Below are 25,762 nucleotides of genomic sequence, written 5' to 3' on the forward strand. Positions count from 1 at the left end.
TCTTATAAACACCTGTATCAATGAAACTTGGTTGCTCGTGGATGGAGCTGAGGAGTTCATTCATAAAACAGTTGGTAAATTTAATGGTTTTCACGAGGAAATTGACTTTATTGTAGAGCTCTAAAGTACTTGTTGTATTTCGTTTTTGTACCTTATGGCGATGAGACAAGGCAAACTGCATACCTTCAAGATTGTCAGAAAGCCAACAGCAACGGATGTTGTGACTTTTAACAAGTCTTGCCATCCGCCAATATTTAAATAAATGCAAGCACACTGACAGACCTATGTAGTTCTTACAAAAGAATAACAGAGTTAATTGGGGCTGCTTGGAGGATAGCTGTCGCGAAACGCTGTGAGTGATTCATCATTTGAATATGGTTCAAGTACAACTCCAGTACCCCATTTCAACTAATAAGACAGCAACAGCTGCCAGAAGCTAATTGTCAATCACTTAGTCACAACTAGTTTTGTGACCACAAAAGATTATCTACAGGTGAAAAACAATTGAACTTAAAGAAGTTACAACCAAAATTAACCTTAACGTGATTGTATCAAAGTGCTGCAGTGTCAAGTACGCACCTTAAAGTGTGCTTAGATCTCTGTGAGGGCAAATAACACACATTGCCCATTTTCCTCCTTGAAAGTGGCATATAAAAAATGCAATCGTCATCTATAAAATGCAGAGGACACGAGATAAGACGATACCCTGAAAAGAAATTGAGGTTAAGAACCGAATCGTATGAGATGTAAAAGAATCCTCCCAATAGATCCACATTATCAGCAAGTGGAGTGAGCAAACCGCTGGTACAGCGGCCAGGACACCGATACAGTACATACTTCGTGCATGGGTCATGCCCATTGAAGAACGCCCTGGCGCGTATCCGTGGAACCGGAGCACCAACGTAGGAGGCCGATGTATGCAACCGAGAAATTAATTACATGACAGCACAAGAAGATAGGGGAACGTTTTTAAAAAACCAACATCCGGAATCACCCGTGTGAAAAACAGAATAACTTACAAACAACGTAAAGTACCTCGATACTTTGACAGTATCATATGCAATTGTGTTTAAGTGTGCTGTAATACGTCCATTTATTTGTAATTTAGTAAATCATTTCGTAGTAGTAAATCTATTATCATGTATGAAAATCTGAAATGCTGTTACACTCTCCAACAATTAATTCAGTTTTTAATTATACCTCTTATATCCTACTTCTATCACTGCTATCAAAACATTTCACATCGCACTGGATATGCGCACGGAGCCCTCCTACTCCACGTACGTTGTGGCATGGTGACAGCTTGACCACTATGTTGTAATCATTAAATATGCATTTTGTTTATGTGTACATAGGTAAACAACGATCGCTATATCACGTATCATCCTGCAAGACGTGTTAACACCTTGACTCCTACGATGTAGTCTGCAATTTGGCACTTACAAAGAAAAACGAAGACCAAAAAAATTAAGAAGTATTATGGTCAAGCTATTACAAAAAAAAACTTAAAAAGATAAATCAGCATTTTACGTAGTCATTCGATACAGCAGTGTCAACATACACTCCTGGAAATGGAAAAAAGAACACATTTACACCGGTGTGTCAGACCCACCATACTTGCTCCGGACACTGCGAGAGGGTTGTACAAGCAATGATCACACGCACGGCACAGCGGACACACCAGGAACCGCGGTGTTGGCCGTCGAATGGCGCTAGCTGTGCAGCATTTGTGCACCGCCGCCGTCAGTGTCACCCAGTTTGCCGTGGCATACGGAGCTCCATCGCAGTCTTTAACACTGGTAGCATGCCGCGACAGCGTGGACGTGAACCGTATGTGCACTTGACGGACTTTGAGCGAGGGCGTATAGTGGGCATGCGGGAGGCCGGGTGGACGTACCGCCGAATTGCTCAACACGTGGGGCGTGAGGTCTCCACAGTACAACGATGTTGTCGCCAGTGGTCGGCGGAAGGTGCACGTGCCCGTCGACCTGGGACCGGACCGCAGCGACGCACGAATGCACGCCAAGACCGTAGGATCCTACGCAGAGCCGTAGGGGACCGCACCGCCACTTCCCAGCAAATTAGGGACACTGTTGCCCCTGGGGTATCGGCGAGGACCATTCGCAACCGTCTCCATGAAGCTGAGCTACGGTCCCGCACACCGTTAGGCCGTCTTCCACTCACGCCCCAACATCGTGCAGCCCGCCTCCAGTGGTGTCGCGACAGGCGTGAATGGAGGGACGAATGGAGACGTGTCGTCTTCAGCGATGAGAGTCGCTTCTGCCTTGGTGCCAATGATGGTTGTATGCGTGTTTGGCGCCGTGCAGGTGAGCGCCACAATCAGGACTGCATACGACCGAGGCACACAGGGCCAACACCCGGCATCATGGTGTGGGGAGCGATCTCCTACACGGCCGTACACCTCTGGTGATCGTCGAGGGGACACTGAATAGTGCACGGTACATCCTAACCGTCATCGAACCCATCGTTCTACCATTCCTAGACCGAAAAGGGAACTTGCTGTTCCAACAGGACAATGCACGTCCGCATGTATCCCGTGCCACCCAACGTGCTCTAGAAGGTGTAAGTCAACTACCCTGGCCAGCAAGATCTCCGGATCTGTCCCCCATTGAGCATGTTTGGGACTGGATGAAGCGTCGTCTCACGCGGTCTGCACGTCCGGCACGAACGCTGGTCCAACTGAGGCGCCAGGTGGAAATGGCATGGCAAGCCGTTCCACAGGACTACATCCAGCATCTCTACGATCGTCTCCATGGGAGAATAGCAGCCTGCATTGCTGCGAAAGATGGATATACACTGTACTAGTGCCGACATTGTGCATGCTCTGTTGCCTGTGTCTATGTGCCTGTGGTTCTGTCAGTGTGATCATGTGATGTATCTGACCCCAGGAATGTGTCAATAAAGTTTCCCCTTCCTGGGACAATGAATTCACTGTGTTCTTATTTCAATTTCCAGGAGTGTATATAAAATGTCACTTACCCACTTAGAAAGGAAAGTTGGCGGTATTAAGGTGACGCATAGAGTCATCGGTTGAGAGGTGTAGTGAATCCTTGCTCAGCAAAACAAAACATACCACAAAACTCAAATATATCTTTAATGTCTTTTTGACGATTCTGACCCCACGTAGGAAAAAATCAAGTAATAGACAAAAAGTTCTGATGATTGTGAGAAATAGGATCAGGATGTTTACCACCAGCAAATGCTCTTTTTGTTGATGACAGTCTTCCATTCCAATAGCAAAAATCTCTGGGAACGTCAACCATATGCTAGTCATAGTTGCCAGTGCTCACTGCAAATAAACATGTTTCCCTGCCTTGGGTCATTCGACTACATAGCAAGGTTCAAATGGCTCTGAGCACACTGGGACTAAACATCTGAAGTCATCAGTCACATAGCAAGTATCTGACCCACTAAATTAGCAGGCTACAGAATCTATTTCCACAATAGTTAACCTCTCAACCAAAACAAATGCTCAAACATAATAATTGCACAGGCTTAGAAAAATAAGCAATGGACCTAAAGAGTAATTGTAGGAAAACATATACAGGGTGTTTCAAAAATGACCGGTATATTTGAAACGGCAATACAAACTAAACGAGCAGCGATAGAAATACACCGTTTGTTACAATATGCTTGGAACAACACTACATTTTCAGGCAGACAAACTTTCGAAATTACAGTAGCTACAATTGTCAACAACAGATGGCGCTGCGGTCTGGGAAACTCTACAGTACGATATTTTCCACATATCCACCATGCGTAGCAATAATATGGCGTTGTCTCTGAATGAAATTACCCGAAACCTTTGACAACGTGTCTGGCGGAATGGCTTCACATGCAGATGAGATGTACTGCTTCAGCTGTTCAATTGTTTCTGGATTCTGGCGGTACACCTGGTCTTTCAAGTGTCCCCACAGAAAGAAGTCACAGGGGTTCATGTCTGGCGAATAGGGAGGCCAATCCAAGCCGCCTCCTGTATGTTTCGGATAGCCCAAAGCAATCACACGATCATCAAAATATTCATTCAGGAAATTAAACACGTCGGCCTTGCGATGTGACCGGGCACCATCTTGTATAAACCACGAGGTGTTCGCAGTGTCGTCTAAGGCAGTTTGTACCGCCACAAATTCACGAAGAATGTCCAGATAGCGTGATGCAGTAATCGTTTCGGATCTGAAAAATGAGCCAAAGAAATGGCGGCCCAGAGCAGTACTTTTTGAGGATGCAGGGACGATGGGACTGCAACATGGGGCTTTTCGGTTCCCCATATGCGCCAGTTCTGTTTATTGACGATGCCGTCCAGGTAAAAATAAGCTTCGTCAGTAAACCAAATGCTGCCCACATGCATATCGCCGTCATCAATCCTGTGCACTATATCGTTAGCGAATGTCTCTCGTGCAGCAATGGTAGCGGCGCTGAGGGGTTGCCGCGTTTGAATTTTGTATGGATAGAGGTGTAAACTCTGGCGCATGAGACGATACGTGGACGTTGGCGTCATTTGGACCGCAGCTGCAACACGGCGAACGGAAACCCGAGGCCGTTGTTGGATCACCTGTTGCACTAGCTGCGTGTTGCCCTCTGTGGTTGCCTTACGTGGTCGCCCTACCTTTCCAGCACGTTCATCCGTCACGTTCCCAGTCCGCTGAAATTTTTCAAACAGATCCTTTATTGTATCGATTTTCGGTCCTTTGGTTACATTAAACCTCCGTTGAAAACTTCGTCTTGTTGCAACATCACTGTGTTCTAGGCGGTGGAATTCCAACACCAGAAAAATCCTCTGCACGTTGTGAACAGCACACGCTTACAGCAGAAAGACGACGTACAGAATGGCGCACCCACAGACTGAGTTGTCTTCTATATCTTTCACATCACTTGCAGCGCCATCTGTGGTTGAAAATTGTAACTACTGTAATTTCGAAAGTTTGTCCGCCTGAAAATGTACTGTTGTCCCAAGCATATTGCAACAAACGGTGTATTTCTATCGGTGCTCGTTTAGTTTTTATTGCCGTTTCAAATATACCGGTCGTTTTGAAACACCCTGTACAAGGTGATTTTCTCCGCCATGTACAAACTACAGTTGTCTGTAGCGAACTCTGACATCAAACAGTGATATATACAGTCCTTATCTGTATGCTTACAGGTAATACACTTGTTAGACTGCTCTCTGTCGAACACCAGCATCACATCAGTTGTGCACAATTCCCACCAAAAAAATAAAGATAGTACGTTCCACTCCAGGCTTTTTCCCAGCGTGTTAGTGAAGGGTAGGGTTTGAATATGTCTCCCACTAGTTTTGAGTGGTATTGTGAATTTTTTTCCCACCAGGATAACACCAGTTGTATGGCAACGTCAATTTTTGAGCTGTATTGCGATTTTAGGTGCTCCTTGTGTAGCGCTATGCATATAGTTGTGTAATTAGGACCGATCTTTATGATTACGTAATTAGGATCGATATTAACTTCAGTTTCCAACAATAATAAATAAAGTACACTAATCTAACATTCCTCTCCTGCAACTGGGCAGTTTCCATGTGTTTGGAGGGAGGCATGCACTTTGGCTTTCCAGCCAGAAGGACCAGTGTCCCAAGTCTCGAAAAAGACGCTGCTATTTGTAATTCCCTGGTGGGGTGGGACGTTATCGCGCCCTGGGGCAAAGAAATTCCCACCAAAATTCGAAATTCCCACCAAAACTCGAAATTCTCTCCAATAGGGTAGGTGGGGAAGGGGCAGGGTAGGTGGGGAAGGGGCCGGGGAGGTGTGGGAAGGGGAAGGTGGCGGGAACCACGTTATAGCTGGGGAATACACATGAGGTCATCTGGTGTGGGGGTGGGCAGGGGTGGCGGTAATTAATTCGTCAATTTAATTAATTTGCATTTCAGCTTGACATCAAGAGTGATCTCGGAGCTCCGATACCCTACTAGTAACGCCTCGCTCAACGACTCACTGTGCTTTTGTTCACTGTGTAAAGGAACTGAAAATATTGTGATTTAATCGCAGAGGTGCTGAAAAATTGTTCCAGTGACACACCAGAGAAATATCTGGTAAACTTTTTATCTTTGAGAGACATAGGAACTATTTCGCCCTTCGTTTTTTATTTCTTGTATGAACGACTACCTTTTTGTTCTGATGGGCTGGTGGGATGTCGTACTGTCTAATTACTAGTGTGTGTGTGTGTGGTAAATGAATGAGTTAAAAGACGCAAGATGTGTTTTATATTATTTTCATCGCACAACAAGCCTTATTCCCATGCCTATGGAGTATTTATATTAAGCAGAGAAGGCGAGTTTTAGATGGAACCGAAGATCTTCAAAACGGCGCTGCTCAACAATAGAGGTATGTGATTGTGCTCTCTACTTTCCTTTCGTGGCCGCTAAAATTACTTCCGATTCGTTTTGCCGAGACATTCAGAACCTGCAATCTTCTTTTTCTTATAAAAATACTAGTCCGATGCTAAAGAAATACTCTTAGATTTCAATAATTGCCATTCTTTTACCCAGGCCACGGGGAATGATAGAACGTACGTGCCTCTACTCTGAATGTAAGTTCGCAATCTCCGAGTGTGTTACGACGAAATTATTTCACAATGAAAATTTCTCATCAGACCGCAACCACTCGCACGCGAATGTACGTACCCTCTGAATGTATCTAGTCAGTTACGCGCGTTGTTCAAAAGCTTTACTTTTAATATTCAGTGGATTACATATCCGAAATTAATTTTTGTTTATGCTGCAAATCGTACTTCACGCGAAGTATTTATTACGTAAGTTTCAGGCTCAATTTAATAATAAAAAAAAGATTCCGAATAATAGAAATAAAGAATAACAATCAAACAAATCAAACCTAAATAAACAGAAAGAGGGAACGTTACAACTGCCAAGTCTCCGTAGACATTCTGCAAGCGCTTATGACTATGTGCTGTGCTCTGGGTTTCGACAAAAGAAACTCAATGAGAATTCTCTGCTTGCAACGCATCTCCGTTACAGACGCCATTTCGAAGTCAATGTTTAGCGTCGTCATCGATAGGAGCTTCATGAGACTATAGGGGCTGAAGCGGGAATATTTCACGATGTCTCATAACAAATCTCGCATATTTTCAACCGAAACTGGCCGAGAGAAAAATGTGTTGCATTACTTACTTAACGCGCCTCGTAGATAGCACAGCAATCGTAAACATGTAATTTGCTGACCTCCCAGAATCTTTCTGCATGTGCGGAATCTTCTCCCCTGAAAAATGCTTCACAAATTGAATTGATCTAAAAGGGAGCTACGTAAAAAAGTAAATCCTTTTTGAACTTAGGAACACTCCTCCACAGTGAGACCATGACTTTATGTATTTCTCTTCGCATAATTACAAGCGTATCATTAGTGGGAGATTTTCCATCCACTTACATCTTAAATTCAATACTGATAAAATTATGTAAAGAAGGCTGGTGTTTTCTATCGCACCTGTGCATTCTCCTTCGGGAGCGGAAGATGGAGTAGAAAATACTGATATTGTACGAGTAATTGTCGACCCTGGAAACCGAAAGATTGCGTGATCGAATCCAGGTTGAACAATGGACTTTTTTCTGCTGTTAACCCAGCTTTCGCTTCTCCATGATGAAATTTCTTGCTCCGGTTGGATAAGTGACATAGATTGGTGACACGCAAGTCGCCGAAGTGGCGTCCAATAGAAAGCCATCGAGCTTCACGGAATTATTGTTGTACTTTAATTAGCTGAAAATTTTTTTCTGTTCACTCTAGTCTGCCATAAAACTACTGAGTGTGATTTGTGACAACTTTTATCGTCATACAGAGGTATGGTTGGTTGTTATGTGAACCTCAATCAGTTAATTTCCATACGGATAGCACGCATTGCATTCTGCTGTTAAGGAATTTAGTGTTGATTTAGGACTAAGCAGACAGTATTTCTGAACGGATAACAGAAGAGCAACTAAAAAAAGCAAATAAATGAGTGCGTCGAAATCACGAATTGTAATCGCAAAGGAAATAAAGGTGTAGAAAGCTACTCAATTTTCAGTCTCTTACATTTTGAGATTTATAACACATAATACATACGTTCTGCCTTCCGGAACTACATAATTTACTAAACAGCAAGAAAAAATTAGAAAGACCTGTTCCCTTCTTGTACGGTATCTGTGTAAATGAGACCAGATAACCACGGAGCTTACAAACATTTCGTAGAAAACGACGTTTGTATTCACTACAGCCATCTGTGACAGTTACCACAAGAACATTTCCATTAGCTGTGCTGTTGTGCCTGTTAATCTGAGCGATCCGACTCGCTAAACCATATACTGAAACGAAATATTATTAATCCCCGTCATATCTCTAAAGGAGCCGGAGAAGCAAAATATCTGCTGAAAACTGGTTTTACAGTTACAGCGGATAGCTGGTTCTGGATAGAAAGCTAAATTTAACATGTAACCGGTTACCGCTTCGAAATGGAATTCACCTTTTAGTGAGATAACGTAGCAACGTCCTAAGAGAACTATAATTTAACAGTTCCAGAGATATAAACGCTTCAGACGGTTGTGTACTTACTAGAGGATGCCAAGATTTTCAGGGAAGTATACTTTCTGGAAGCTGTGTAGTCGCTGCTTCCAAACGGTGTGCAAGTAAGGTACATATTGATAGCTGCCCTTAAAAAGACTCCACAATGTTCGTATGTACTTCTCATTGTTTTGGTTTACAAATGCAGTGAGATAGCAGAGGCCATGGGAGAGCAATACCCACATATAGATGACGTCAGTATCGTGAACACAATTTATAAAAGGGCATGTAAAAAGGTTTCCGACGTGATTATGGCCGCACGACATGAATTAACGGACACTGAAAGTAAAATGGTAGTTGTAGCTAGACGCATGAGACATTCGGTTTCGGAAATCGTTAGGGTAATCAATATTCCGCGAGGCGCAGTGTCAAGAGTGTGCCGAGAATACTAAATTTTAGGCGCTACTTCTCACCGGGTCCACAGCTCGTGGTCTGGCGGTAGCGTTCTCGCTTCCGGAGCACGGGGTCCCGGATTCAGTTCCCGGCGGATTGAGGGATTTTCACCTGCCTCGAGATGACTGGGTGTTGTTGTGTCGTCTTCATCATCTCCATTACGGTCGGAGGAAGGCAATGGCAAATCTCCTCCAATACGAGGTTGCCTCGTATGGCGGTGCGGGTCTCCCGCATAGTTCACCTACGCTCTGTCAAGGATTATGAGACTTCATCAATCATTCATCACCTCTGACCGGACAACGCAATGGGCAACGACCGAGACATGCGGCGTTTGTGTACAAGTGTCAGTGCTAACTGACAAGCAACATTGCGTAACATAACAGCAGAAATCCATGTGGAAAGTACGATAAGCATATTCGTTGTCATTTATTTTTTTATTTATTTTTTATTCATTTTTTTTGTCATCAGTCTGACTGGTTTGATGCGGCCCGCCACGAATTCCTCCCCTGTGCTAACCTCTTCATCTCAGAGTAGCACTTGCAACCTACGTCCTCAATTATTTGCTGGATGTATTCCAATCTCTGTCTTCCTCTACAGTTTTTGCCCTCTACAGCTCTCTCTAGTACCACGGAAGTCATTCCCTCATGTCTTAGCAGATGTCCTATCATCCTGTCCCTTCTCCTTATCAGTGTTTTCCACATATTCCTTTCCTCTCCGATTCTGCGTAGAATCTCCTCATTCCTTACCTTATCAGTCCACCTAATTTTCAACATTCGTTTATAGCACCACATCTCAAATGCTTCGATTCTCTTCTGTTCCGGTTTTCCCACAGTCCATGTTTCACTACCATACAATGCTGTACTCCAGACGTACATCCTCAGAAATTTCTTCCTCAAATTAAGGCCGGTATTTGATATTAGTAGACTTCTCTTGGCCAGAAATGCCTTTTTTGCCATACCGAGTCTGCTTTTCATGTCCTCCTTGCTCCGTCCGTCATTGGTTATTTTACTGCCTAGGTAGCAGAATTTCTTAACTTCATTGACTTCGTGACCATCAATCCTGATGTTAAGTTTCTTGCTGTTCTCATTTCTACTACCTCTCATTACCTTCTTCTTTCTCCGATTTACTCTCAAACCATACTGTGTACTCATTAGACTGTTGATTCCGTTCAGCAGATCATTTAATTCTTCTTCACTTTCACTCAGGATAGCAATGTCATCAGCGAATCGTATCATTTATATCCTTTCACCTTGTATTTTGATTCCACTCCCGAACCTTTCTTTTATTTCCATCATTGTTTCCTCGATGAACAGATTGAAGAGTAGGGGCGAAAGGCTACAGCCTTGTCTTACACCCTTCTTAATACGAGCACTTCGTTCTTGATCGTCCACTCTTATTATTCCCTCTTGGTTGTTGTACATATTGTATATGACCCGTCTCTCCCTATAGCTTACCCCTACTTTTTTCAGAATCTCGAACAGCTTGCACCATTTGATATTGTCGAACGCTTTTTCCAGGTCGACAAATCCTATGAACATGTCTTGATTTTTCATTAGCCTTGCTTCCATTATTAGCCGTAACGTCAGAATTGCCTCTCTCGTGCCTTTACTTTTTCTGAAGCCAAACTGATCGTCACCTAGCGCATTCTCAATTTTCTTTTCCATTCTTCTGTATATTATTCTTGTAAGCAGCTTCGATGCATGAGCTGTTAAGCTGATTGTGCGATAATTCTCGCACTTGTCAGCTCTTGCCGTCTTCGGAATTGTGTGGATGATGCTTTTCCGAAAGTCAGATGGTATGTCGCCAGACTCATATATTCTACACACCAACGTGAATAGTCGTTTTTTTGCCACTTCCCCTAATGATTTTAGAAATTCTGATGGAATGTTATCTATCCCTTCTGCCTTATTTAACCGTAAGTCCTCCAAAGCCCTTTTAAATTCCGATTCTAATACTGGATCCCCTATCTCTTCTAAATCGACTCCTGTTTCTTCTTCTATCACATCAGACAAGTCTTCACCCTCATAGAGGCTTCCAATGTATTCTTTCCACCTATCTGCTTTCTCATCTGCATTCAACAGTGGAATTCCAGTTGCACTCTTAATGTTACCACCATTGCTTTTAATGTCACCAAAGGTTGTTTTGACTTTCCTGTATGCTGAGTCTGTCCTTCCGACAATCATATCTTTTTCGATGTCTTCACATTTTTCCTGCAGCCATTTCGTCTTAGCTTCCCTGCACTTCCTATTTATTTCATTCCTCAGCGACTTGTATTTCTGTATTCCTGATTTTCCCGGAACATGTTTGTGCTTCCTCCTTTCATCAATCAACTGAAGTATTTCTTCTGTTACCCATGGTTTCTTCGCAGCTACCTTCTTTGTACCTATGTTTTCCTTCCCAACTTCTGTGATGGCCCTTTTTAGAGACGTCCATTCCTCTTCGACTGTGTTGCCTACTGCGCTATTCCTTATTGCTGTATCAATAGAGTTAGAGAACTTCAAACGTATCTCGTCATTCCTCAGAACTTCCGTATCCCACTTCTTTGCGTATTGATTCTTCCTGACTAATGTCTTGAACTTTAGCCTACTGTTCATCACTACTATATTGTGATCTGAGTCTATATCTGCTCCTGGGGTACGCCTTACAATCCAGTATCTGATTTCGGAATCTCTGTCTGACCATGATGTAATCTAATTAAAATCTTCCCGTATCTACCGGCCTTTTCCAAGTATACCTCTTTCTCTTGTGATTCTTGAACAGGGTATTCGCTATTACTAGCTCAAACTTGTTACAGAACTCAATTAGTCTTTCTCCTCTTTCATTCCTTGTCCCAAGCCCATATTCTCCTGTAGCCTTTTCTTCTACTCCTTCCCCTACAACTGCATTCCAGTCGCCGATGACTATTAGATTTTCGTCCCCCTTTACATACCGCATTACCCTTTCAATAGCCTCATACACTTTCTCTATCTGTTCATCTTCAGCTTGCGACGTCTGCATGTTTACCTGAACAATCGTTGTCGGTGTTGGTCTGCTGTCGATTCTGATTAGAATAACCCGGTCACTGAACTGTTCACAGTAACACACCCTCTGTCCTACCTTCCTATTCATAACGAATCCTACACCTGTTATACCATTTTCTGCTGCTGTTGATATTACCCGATACTCATCTGACGAGAAATCCTTGTCTTCCTTCCACTTCACTTCACTGATCCCTACTATATCCAGATTGAGCCTTTGCATTTTCCCTTTTCAGATTTTCTAGTTTCCCTGCCACGCTCAAGCTTCTGACATTCCACGCCCCAACTCGTAGAACATTATCCTTTCGTTGATTATTCAATCTTTTTCTCATGGTATCCTCCCCCTTGGCAGTCCCCTCCTGGAGATCCGAATGGGGGACTATTCCGGAATCTTTTGCCAATGGAGAGATCATCATGACACTTCTTCAACTACAGGCCACATGTCCTGTGGATACACGTTACGTGTCTTTAATGCAGTAGTTTCCATTGCCTTCTGAATCCTCATGTCGTTGATCATTGCTGATTCTACCGCCTTTAGGGGCAATTTCCCACCCCTAGGACAAGAGAGTGCTCTGAACCTCTACCCGCTCCTCCGCCCTCTTTGACAAGGCCGTTGGCAGAATGAGGCTGACTTCTTATGCCGGAAGTCTTCGGCCGCCAATGCCATAGTGCAGCAAAATTTGGCGTTGATGGGCTATGGCAGCAGATGACCGGCGTGAGTGCCTTTTGCTAACAGCACATCATCACCTGCACCGCCTCTCCTGGGCTCGCGACCATATCGATTGAATCCTAGAGGACTGGAGAACCGTGGCCTGGTCAGATGACTCCCGATGTCAGTAGGTAACAGCTGATGGTAGGGTTCGGGTGCGGCGCAGACCCCACGGATCCAAGTTTGCCGACAAGACACTGTGCAAGCTGGTGGTGTGTGGGCTATTTTCACATGGAATGGACTTAGTCCTCTGGATGTTTCGCTGTTTTGAGACCATTTGCAGCTGTTCATGGACGTCATGCTACGAAACAACGATGGATTTTTTTGTGCAATGTCACCGGCCATCAATTGTTCGTGGCTGGTTTGTAGTACTGGGTGATCAAAAAGTCAGTATAAATTTGAAAACTGAATAAATCATGGAATAATATAGATACAGAGGTACAAATTGACACACATGCTTGGAATGACATGGGGTTTTATTAGAAACAAAAAAAAAATACAAAAGTTCAAAAAATGTCCGACGGATGGCGCTTCATCTGGTCATAATAGCAATAATTACCATCACAAAGTAGGACAAAGCAAAGGTGATGTTCTTTACAGGAAATGCTCAATATGTCCACCATCATTCCTCAACAGTAGCTGTAGTCGAGGAATATTGTTGTGAACAGCACTGTAAAGCATGTCTGTAGTTATGGTGAGGCATTGGCGTCGGTTGTCGTCTTTCAGCATCCCTAGAGATGTCGGTCGATCACAATACACTTGCGACTTCAGGTAACCCCAAAGCCAATAATCGCACGGACTGAGGTCTGGGTACATGGGAGGCAAAGCATGACGAAAGTAACGACTGAGCACACGATCAACACCAAACGACGCGCGCAAAAGATCTTTCACGAGTCTAGCAATATGGGGTGGAGAGCCATTCTACATATACATCGTACTTTCCAGCAGGGGTTTATCAGCCTGGCTGGGGACGATGTGATTCTGTAACATATCAGCGTACCTCTCACCCGTCACGGTAGCAGTAAAAAACCAGATTCAGGCATTTCCTCGAAGAAAAAATGGCCCAATAACGGTAGATGTGGTAAATCCAACCCATACCTTGACTTTCTCGTCGTGCAATGGAGTTTCCACTACAGTTCTAGGATTTTCGCTAGCCCAAATTCTGCAGTTGTGGGCGTTGACAGTCCCGCGGAGCGTGAAATGAATTTCGTCAGTCCACAACACGTTAGTCAACCAATCGTCATCTTCCGCCATCACTAAATCGCCAGGTAACAGTTCATGATGCCAATGGGTTTTGAACGGATAGCATCGGAGGGTACGCCAACCAAACAGTAGCGTATGGAATGCCGATGCGACATGCGACTGCACGAGCGCTGACTTTCCCGTGCATAGACGAACCCGCTACAGTCTCCATTTCTTCCTGAACTGCCTCAGCATCATTACGCCTTGTGCTCGGTCGGCCACTACGGGGTCTATCGTCTAAACAACCCGTGGCTTCGAACTTCGAAATCATTCTCGCCACAGCTGCATTTCTCAACGGAGCTTTACCCGTTCGAATCCCCTTCCTATGGCGATAGGATCGTAACGCTGAACTAGCACATTCCCCATTCTGATAATACAGCATCACTAAAAGCGCCTTTTCAGGTAACGTCAACATGCTGCGACTGCTGGCGCATCTGATTCTCTCTCTCATTACAGCTCCTTTTATACACGATTGTCATGCGCAATCACAGACGTTTTACTGTCCAGCGCCATCTGTCGGACATTTTGTGAACTTTTTTTGTTCTAATAAAACCCCATGTCACTCCAAGCATATGTGTAAATTTTTACCTCTCTATCTACATTATTCCTTGGTTTATTAAGTTTTGAAATTCATACTGACTTTTTGATCACCCGGTAATTTTTGAACCTTTCGAGCGAATGATTTGGTCTCTTAGATCGCCCAACATGAACCCTCTGGAACATTATGGCATTAAGCGAAAGGTTATTTCATGCACAAAGTGCTGCACCAGCAACACTTTCGCAATTATGGAGGGTTATAGAGGGAACATGGCTCAGTATTTCTGCAAGGCATTTTCCAAAACTTGCTGAGTCCACGCCACGTCGAGTTGCTGCACTGTGCCGGGCAAAAGGAGGCCCGATACAATTTTAAAAGTTCTCATGATTTTGTCACTGCAGTATACAGCCGTACTTATAGATGCTTGGTGCCCATATGTCGGGAAATATGCCATGATCAAAGCATACAACTGAGGGTGGTCTAACAGTTTCAGATATATGCCGGGTGTCCCTCCTAAGAGTCGGCAGGGGCGCTTCTCTGATGTTTAGGAAGGTGTCTGTATTCTGAGTTTTTCTGTGTGTAGCTGTGAAAGATATATACATAGGGTAAATTAATTCAAGTTTTGCAAGAAAATGTTATATTGAACTAGAGATGGTTAAATGTAGTATCGGTTGTGTAGTAGCATCGCTGCTCAATAGCGATCGCTGATTCAAGGTGTTATGGGTAAAGTGTAAGAGTAAATCGAGAGATGTATGGAGGACTCTCAAGTGTCAAGATGTGTTTTATCTGATGTGTGTTGGATATATATATTTACTCCCTACGAGGAGTAATGGCTTTTATTTGCAAGATACTATGATGTCTGCTAACTGTAAACGGAATCTCAACAGAAGTTCGAAATAATTAAGGTAAAGAAAGTTGTTTTGTTACTAATGTAATGCGCGTATTTATAAGTGATGATTGAGACACTTTATAGCACTCACATCCAATGATTTTGTAAAGGTAATTGTCAATGTATAAGCAGTTTATTGGCTGTGTTAATTGAAAGCATTATTACTTTTTAGAGAGTCGAAATAGATCCATGTCATTGTTGATTAACTACTTTTCTCAAGGAGTTATTGTCCCAGCCATATTCGATTTAATTAAAATTTCTGCTAATCAACAACTGTACACAATAGCTTTTGACAACTATACGGTTTAAAGTACTAACAGGGAGCAGTGTGAAGAACGTTACCACTGCGCAGAGAAAGGTAAGAAATTTTATTATTTCAGAGATAGCATTCATTAGGCACGGGCACCATTATTTTCAAACTGATCAATTTTTTTTTATTACCAGGGCTAATTTTAAATCAACAGTGTTGGATCAGATTCAGTTTTTGTGTTATGTAAATTCAAGCAGTTATGGTTTGGTTTAAAGTTAACAACAGTTTACGTTCCCGCAGCTAAATTAAATTTAGATTCTCGCAGCCAGAAAACGTCACTACAGGTTCAAAATGGTTCAAATGGTTCTAAGCACAATGAGGTTGGTAGTCCCTCATACTTATCCAAGGATATATTACCAAACCATCCATGGGTGAGGCAGGACCATTCTTATAGTTGCGCATCACATGCCATCCCCACTCGAATAGCTGCGCCTCAGACTACTGCCAGTGCCGAAATTTCAATTGTACGAGGCGTGTTTTTTAAGTTGAGAGATAACAGCCGCTTTGTGATTTTATGGTTCTCGTAGTGTTTTATATGACATTGTGACCGAGCACTTGAATTACCGCAAATTGTGCACACGTTGGGCACCGAAAATGTTGATGGATGTGCACAAAACCAGACGTTTAGACAGTGCATTGACTTTCCTTGAGCGGTACCACAAGGACGGTGATGATTTCTTAAGCCAAATTAACTATAAAGCATGGGTGGCCTACGTCACACCAGAATCAAAGCAACAGTCCATGAAGCAGCGGCATTCAGCTTCACCAAGAAAGTGAAGTTTAAGCAAACAATTTCTGCCCGGAAAATCATTTGCACAGTTTTTTGGGACAGAAAAGGAGTATTGATTGTGGATTTTCTGCCTCATAATGAGACAATCAATGCAGCAGCTTACTGTAAGACATTGCGCAATCATTTCAGAACAAAAGATGTGGCAAGTTGAGCAAGGGTATCGTTTTGCTGCAAGACAATACCCGTCCGCAGTTGGCGAATCGACCAAAGATATCATCACACCTTTTCGATGGGAAACTCTAGATCATCATCCGTACAGGCCCCCGATCCTCCGCCCAGTGACTACTATCTGTTCCTGCACTTGAAGAAACACCTGGGCGATCAGTGTCTTCACGACGATGACGAAGTCAAAACAGTGGTGATGCAGTGGTTAAAAAGTTAGGCGGCAGACTCCTATGAGGAGGGTATTCAAAAACTGGTACGTTATGGCTAGTGCCTCAATGTTGACGGAAATTATGTAGAAAAGTAGATTAAGTACAGGCTTTCATGTAAAAATAAAATTATTGAGATATATTAGCACGTCTTTTTTAATTTCAAAACGGTACTTACTTAAAAAAACACGCCTTGTATTTCAAACGCACATGCTTCAGTTGTAGTAAGCCTAAACAAATACTACTCACTACGTTTATCGTGCGATGACCAGTGTCGACGGAAAGCTTCGGTTTGTTTTCCTTTACAAACAAAATGATTTTTATAGCAGAATTTAGTGCGATGTTTGCTTTAACGATGTGTAGTTGAAAAAATGGTTGAAATGGCTCTGAGCACTATGGGACTTAACATCTGAGGTCATCAGTCCCATAGAACCTAGAACTACTTAAACCTAACTAACCTAAGGACATCACACACATACATGCCCGAAGCAGGATTCGAACCTGCGACCGTAGTGGTCGCGCATTTCCAGACTGAAGTACCTAGAACCGCTCAGCCACACCGACCGACAATGTGTAGTTGAGAGAGAGAAAGAGAGAGTAATGCATAACGAACAACCAGTATCGCAGCAGCAACAGCACCTCGTTGACCGCTACCGCATTGCAGCTGTGCCCTGGCCGGACAACGCAACGCTTAACGCCGGCTCTGCCTACCTGAAATGCAGATGCTTTCCGCCGGAGCTCTGGAGGAAACCGTGAGAACGGCCAAGGTCAGAGGTCAGGTTCTGCGTCGCAGATGCATTTCGGATCGCAGAGGACACGTAGGGAGCAACGTTTATGGAATCACAAGGACTCGCCCGCACGCTGCCGGCGACAAATTACAACACGTGAGCGCGAATACAATGGTTGCTTTCGTCTGGCCGCGGCGGCACACACTCCGTGGGTTGATGCATTGTTGTGTAGCCTGACGAACTGTATCCTCCAGTGCTTCTGTCACAAACGTTAAAGCAGTCTCCTCGTCGAAATGGTTGTTGTGGTTAGCAGGAGAGCCAACACCGTTTTATTAAAGGAGGCCGAAATGCACGCGTTTAGCTCACGCAGGCTGGCGTGAGGTCTGGAACATGACAAGGGAATTAGAATTGAGAAAAACGGACGTAGCTGGTGGAAAACTTAACTTTAATCCATTAATAACGAACGACGCTCTTGACGGTACATGATTTACAATATCAATAGAAACTGATCATGGCGCCTTGCTAGGTCGTAGCAAATAACGTAGCTGAAGGCTATGCTAGCTATCGTTTCGGCAAATGAGAGCGTAGAAGTCAGTGAACCATCGGTAGCAAAGTCGGCTGTACAACTGGGGCGAGTGCTAGGAAGTCTCTCTAGACTAGACCTGCCGTGTGGCGGCGCTCGGTCTGCAAACATTGATAGTGGCGACACGCGGGTCCGACGTATACTACCGAACCGCGGTCGATTTAAAGGCTACCACCTAGCAAGTGTGGTGTCTGGCGGTGACACCACAATGGTAACCATTAGCAAACGGCCTGGCTAGCTGATCACGCGTTGTTATTCCCTTCAACACATAGTGTTGGAAGTTCCATGCGTCTTTTCGCGGATGATGCTGTAATATACAGAGAAGTTGCAGCATTAGAAAATTGCAGCGAAATGCAAGAAGATCTGCAGCGGATAGGCATTTGGTGAAGGGAGTGGCAACTGACCGTTAACATTGACAAATGTAATGTATTGCGAATACATAGAAATAAGGATCCTTTGTTGTATGATCATATGATAGCGGAACAAACACTGGTAGCAGTTACTTTTGTAAAATATCTGGGAGTATGCGTACGGAACGTTTTGAAGTTGAATGATCATATAAAATTAATAGTTGGTAAGGTGGGTGCCAGGTTGAGATTGATTGGGAGAGTCCTTAGAAAATGTAGTCCATCAACAAAGGAGGTGGCTTACAAAACACTCCTTCGACCTTTACTTGAGTATTGCTCGTCAATCTGGGACCTGTACCAGGTCGGGTTGACAGAGGAGATAGAGAAGATCCCAAGAAGAGCGGCGCGTTTCGTCACAGGGTTATTTGGTAAGCGTGATAGCGTTGCGGAGATGTTTAGCAAACCCTGCAAGAGAGGCGCTCTGCATCGCGGTGTAGCTTGCTGTCCAGGTTTCAAGAGGGTGCGTTTGTGGATGAGGTATCGAATATATCGCTTCCCCTACTTATACCTCCCGAGGAAATCACGAATGTAAAATTAGAGAGGTTCGAGCGCGCACGGAGGCTTTCCAGCAGTCGTTCATCCCGCGAACCATACGCGACTGAAACAGGAAAGGGAGGTAATGACAGTGGCACGTAAAGTGCCCTTTCGCCACACGCCGTTGGGTGGTTTGCAGAGTATAAATGTAGATGTAAATATAGATGGCAGTACTTTTGCCACTCTGGTTTATCAGTTTGCTTCCTCCCTCGTGCACGGTACTCCGTGCTTTGCACTCGATGGTAGTCCTATGCTCTCCATAGCGCTTGGGGTCCAGCATAAAATGTAGGTGTCCAGGTGTTCATTCCATACTTCTCTAACCAGACAGTCGTCCGTAGTACTGTCTTGTATCGCTCTGGCATTGAATTATGACTTGCCGCACTTAGCCTGACCGCTGTTTTCCTAAATTGTTACTTAGTACTTCCTTTCAGTTTTCTCATGTGTACGAATCATTATTAACTTCGGTCTCTCTCTTATTTTCAGTATCATACCTGATGATAGGCATGTAATATCCCGAAACCAATCATGGCTTGAGCACAGAAAAATTACAGAAGCTTACGACTGAAGCACTATTTTCAATCTCTACCATAATGCTTTGTTGCGGATGTTCCTCCGGCAGCCTTGTTTGCATTTACAAACAATGTCAGGATAGAGTTGTTTCACCGACCACCAACACAAAGTGAAAGGCTACCAAGCACCGCGGTATAGTTGTTAAGGCAGCAGCAGACTCTTACTCGCGAATGAGATTCAGATATCACGATGAGAACACGGCATATGCAGAAATCCGATTTCCCAGAGACTTTCCTCAGTGGAAGAGGGGCAACATAATCGAACACGTGTTTCGGCTTGTACGTAGACTTCTGAAAAAAACGATGATCAAAATTTTCCAGGTAGTTTATGTACCTTTTAGCGAGTAAATTGTTTGCAGAAGCGCTGGCACAGTGATTAGCCTAACGGCTTCACGTGTTTGCTCCCCATGTTCGAAACCCAGTTATTAGTTTTACTTTCGTTTCTCATTAATTTGACCATGTCCGCACAGGATTAATACACAATTTTTTTTCAGTGTATTTTAAAATAGCGTTGTCCTTATCCATCTACGAATTGAATGTCCGGTAAAATAGTTAAGAAAACAGTAAATGTATCCGAAAATTATTTGACACTGTTTTCGGTGCAATTTCTGTAGTGTATCCTGAATCATAATCGTAAGGGTCGGTTTTCGGAAAAATGATCTGTTACCCACGATTTGTCGCAAAATTATTACCAACGTGTGAAATCGTCAGCAACGTTAACGACGTTTCTTTCTCTGAATGAGACTAACAACAGGCAGAGATGTCACTTTTGCAAACTTCCCTTCTTGTGATGCACGTGATGTTCGGAATTTCTGCGTTTCGAATATTTATACGTTCGGTATCAAACAAGGAAATACAACAGATCTTCCTGAAGAATAGACATAAGAATAAAATATCACAATTGGTAAAAGAATTAAATATAGAAATATGAGGATTTAAATTAAAGGATTTAAATACCATATACACATACAGGGTGACAATTATTGAACTACATGAAAAACTTAAATTAGTTAGAAACTACGGCGTTCACAAAGTTTGTTCAACATGTAAACATCACTATAGATATTCGGGTTCAGGTTATGACATGTTCGATATGTCTGCCACCATTGGCGATGGTGTGGCACAGACGAATAGTGAAATTCTGCATGACCCGGTGAAGTGTCGGAACATAGATGCTGTCGATGACCTGAATGGCTGTTTTCAGCTCAGCAATGGGTTGGGTTGTTTGGGGGAAGAGACCAAACTGTGAGGTTATCGGTCTCAGCAGATTAGGGAAGGATGGGGGGGGGGGGGGGGGAAGCCAGCCGTGACCTTTCAGAGGAACCATGCCGGCATTTGCCTGGAGCGATTTAGGGAAATCACGGAAAATCTAAATCAGGATGGCCGGACGTGGGATTCAACCGTCGTCCTCCAGAATGCGAGTTCAGTTGAAACGTCCCCTTAGACGAATTATACATGATTTTGCTTAAACTGACACACAATATTTTTAGCGCAACGCAATCTGACTTTCAAAAATCCCTACAAAAAATGGCCCTGACTAACATTAACCTATACGTTTCACAAATCGCTTACCTCACAAAAATCTTGGTCACTCGAACTACTGCAATACAGCGAGCGCCACTACTGCCAGCTAAATAAAAGATTCAAACTACTGAAGACACTAACTACTGACAGGCATAGTTAGCAAATGAAAGATTTTGATAGAGAACAAACAATGTATTTACCTTAATAGTCATAATATACATAGCAGTTCATGACATCCAGTCTTACAAATTACAAAACTCCGCCATCTCTCTCCCCACGTCCACCAATGCTGGCGGCTCATCTCCAACTGCGCAACGCTACGCGCCGCTAAGAGCCAACTGCCCAACGATACAATGGCAAGTATTACAACAATGCCAACCAGCCACTGACTGCACACAGCACAGCCAGTGATTTTCAGAGCGCTACGTGGCGTTACCATTATAAAAACCTAAACAATCTACTTACATAGCCCCCATGCTCCCCACAAAAAAATTTACAAATTGTTTTGGGCAGTGGCCAATACTGATTTGAAAATTTTTTTCATAATTACAATAACAAAGAAATGAAATGCACACACTTATCGATACAATGTTGGTCAAAAGCAAAAATTTTCTCACACTCCATAAAGACAGTCCTGATTGTTCATCACAGTAAAATAGCAGTGTTTTTGCTCAATGTCTGTGCAGTAAAAGAGAATGCACACGGAAGTAGTGGAATTCCATGCAGTCTTGAAGAAATAGTGTTGTCCTTCCAACGGAAAGACAGTGCTGACTCTTGACTTGCAGACAGGTAATGGGCCACAACAGAGCAAACCCACAGCAGTCAGTCGAAGTTTGGAAGACTATTGGTAGGTAGGTCATCACAGAACAGACTCATTGTAGTCCCAGTAGATATTACGGTATTGGTGGGCCACCAGAGATGCAGACCCACTGTAGACCTTGTAGAAATAATGGTATTGGTGGGCCATCAAAGATGCAGACCCACTGTAGTCCTTGTAGAGATGGCCAGCAGCCATCTGTTGCGACTGTGGAGGTGCACGATCACCATCAAAGAGTCTTGCAGAGAATACAGCAAGTCCATAAACCACCACTTGTACACTCACAATTTTTTTTTTTTGGAAATGTCCTTAGAATGAGCAATGCTGTTATCCAGTCCCTTGCTGAATTATTAACACACGTGCAAACACTATCAGTCCCTACTTGTCACATTTTGTCCATATACTATGACCAACAGAAATGTGTGCAATGAAATGTAAGTTACAAGTTACTTAATTTGATGAACTGGTGTCAATTACTATTTTATAACATAAGAATACAATAACAAAGGTACAAAATACATCATTAAAGAACATAACATTACAGATAACATTTGTAATAACACAGACTTTACAAAAGAATAGAAATAAACATATACATCAGTGTTACAGGAATTATGACGTAAGTACATACATAAAAGATCCAAATAACTTTTGAAACATCAACTTCACACATGAGCATTACAACAAAATAGAATAAATAATGTGTAAACATCTTTACAAAGCAAATAACATGTTATTAATGCAAATTATATTTGAGGATAACAGTATTCCTCATCATGGTGAATGTAGCTTAGTATTAGAAGAGAAAAAATTCTATGAAACAGTACACAGAGACAGGAAGAAAACAAATACACAAGGGTGCACAAACACATAGTGGGATAACACAAGAGGAAAGGGCAGGGTTTGTTTTCAGTGTAACATTTGGTACTGCAGTCCAACCCAAAACTTCTTTCCATAGATCTTTCGTCTTATTTCAACATTTGTTTCCACCAAAAAAATCCTATCCAAGCATGCTTTCTGTATTTATATGTTCACATATTTCTTACCTCATCATTCATTTTCCAGTATCCTACCTATACCTGCTTTCTGTACATTTTTCGTATAACCTCTCAGTGCATTTCTTCCAATTCATCGCAACTCATTCTTTTATATAATCTACCCCCTCTTAAGCTAACTTAAATCTACTGAGCTCAGATGCTAAACTAAGGGACGAGGCAATGCAGCGGCACGAAACAAATTAACACAAACAGCAATGACCAAAAAAATTGAAATTGGTAAGGCAATTGCAATATTACAACTAATATAAGGCACTGTGCAGCAAACAAGAAAAATAAATCCCTAGTAAAACTGGCTTAACAGAGTAATACAAAGTCAAATTCAGTAACACTATGCGTGGGAAACAGCAGCAGCCAATGCAATAACTTATATCTAAACATGACATAGCTCAAGCAGAAAAATATTGCAGTAAAAACAACAATGCAGATAAGGGGAATGTCTATTCACATCTTAATGTCTATATAATTAAAGTGGTGTGCCACAACTTATTCTACGAAATAAATTAGCAAGTACATGAAAAGAAAATTATGTATGCAGTTCCTGTGAAAGGAAATGTCTTTTTGTGCTCCCTCATTTTCTTGGAAGTATATTACATTATTATTATATACTGGATCTGTAGACAGAAAATATTTATATTAGTGCATCTATAAAAATTTATTTTAACCAATGGTGCAGTGCAGCTAGAAACTAGATATTAAACAAAATATACAAAGCAAGGCGTGAAACGTCATTCACTAGCCATATGGCGTTTCATAGTGCAGTAAACAAGCTTTCAACTAGCAAGACAATAGACGTGAAATGTTTCTCATCATTTCATTTCAGTAAATATCATAAATTAAGAGCTTCACAGTGTAATAATATGTTTGCAAGTTTGGGCGTGTCGTATTTGCGATGCTTTCTACAAAGGAATGCCAATAGCAAGGTTAATGGCCTCCTTTTTTCTTCACCTGTGCCTCTGAAAGGCACACACTAATGGCTTTTTTCGAGGCGATTGTCGCGCAGCTGGGTGCCCACGACGCATTACGTGCAGGTGGTCACTTAACTTTCTTACCGAAATATTTACGACCGCAGTTTCCGCTACAGTGACAGTCTCATATAAAAATATTTCACAGGTCAAGAATTTGCGTTACAAATCTGTAGAAACAAAATCCTTTAAATATAACAGTGTCCAAAAAATATAGCATAGTGATACATTCACGCATATACAGACATTTCATAATTCTTAAAGTACGATTCTCAGTTTCCAACATCCTTTTTCACAAACCAGAGTCCCTAACCACTACTCATTTTTCCTTACCTTATTACACATATACATATTCGTCGACACTTCTTCAATATTTCATCATAACAGATATCTAGCATAACCAAATAACTCATATAGCATCAGCTTAAACATATCTCAGCAGCATAATTCACATCGTCGTCGTAATAATAACATCATAACACCTCAGTCAAATCTCAAAAACGTCATAGCTTTCTACAGTAATTTCAAAACCTAAAAGAAATTCTCTGCTCATGTCAAAAGTGTCATCTACCTCAAACGTACTTTAAAAATCATGATCTCATAACAAATATGTCATTCAAAACTCTCATAGTATCACAATGGTTCCGAAAAAATATGAACAGTTCACAAAGTACAGACAAAATACTATTTCGTAAGTGTGAAGTTATCCAACTGTGTAATTATGAATGTTTGTCTCTCCCAGTTAAACGATCAGATAGCTGTGTAATTAATGTGTTAGAGAAATATGGTGCCAATGTGTAAAGTTGTATAAGCAAATACCATATTAGCTAGGGCTCCTTGTGCTTGCCATACACATGGTACACAAAGTAAGCGTGTACCCCCTGAAGAGTAATGTAATTATATCCTCAGGTGTTACAGATCACAGCAATGGAATGAAATGTATCACGGAAAACCTTTGTATCATTTTACTTCAAATATCTTTAAAAATAAATGTTTTAAGTACAAAATTAATCACTCAAATACGTGTACTGTAGCGCTGAACTGTGCGTTTTGCTGTAAGATAATTCTGTGGAAGTGTCGTAGTTATCGTCTTCTGTAAGGAAAGTTCTGCTGAAGTCAATGTACTTACCTCATCATAAACGAAAGTGAAATGCTTTCCGTATATATATCGTAGTTATTACGTACCTTACCATGATCAAGAAAGTACTATACTGTAACGTATTGTTGTGCTACAGAAAAGGCTGTCTCATTGTAGCTATACCAGAAAAGTTACTACTAAAACATGTTTTACTTTCCAGAATAATTCAGAAAAACTGTGCAGATATAAAAAACAGATAAACCGCCTAAGCACAATGTAAATTGTGTCACACATTAGTAAAGTCGTGATATAATCGTGTAGCTATCAAAGAAACCAAATGCTAAGTCATCTTTAATCTCACAAAAAGTACTTCAAATAAAGAATGTCTTTTCAACTAAACCAAAATGTTGCATTAAAATGTCATTAACAGTAAATGTTCAAAGTATGTAAGCCTTATAGTCGTTACGTAATCGTGCAACTAGCAAGCAAGAATGTACAAATAACAACAATGTGTCGTCTGTTCACTATAACAATGCATTCGTAATTTCTGTTTAAAAATGTTCCCTAGGTTCTAGACTGGATAGTTAACTTCAATACATTGTTGCATGTTAACAGTTTCTCAGTCTGACAAAGCATACTAGAAATGTGAAGTGAAATGTTTTGTGGCAAAGAC

Source organism: Schistocerca gregaria, chromosome 2 (genome assembly GCF_023897955.1).
Source record: "Schistocerca gregaria isolate iqSchGreg1 chromosome 2, iqSchGreg1.2, whole genome shotgun sequence".
NCBI classification, from domain to species: domain Eukaryota; kingdom Metazoa; phylum Arthropoda; class Insecta; order Orthoptera; family Acrididae; genus Schistocerca; species Schistocerca gregaria.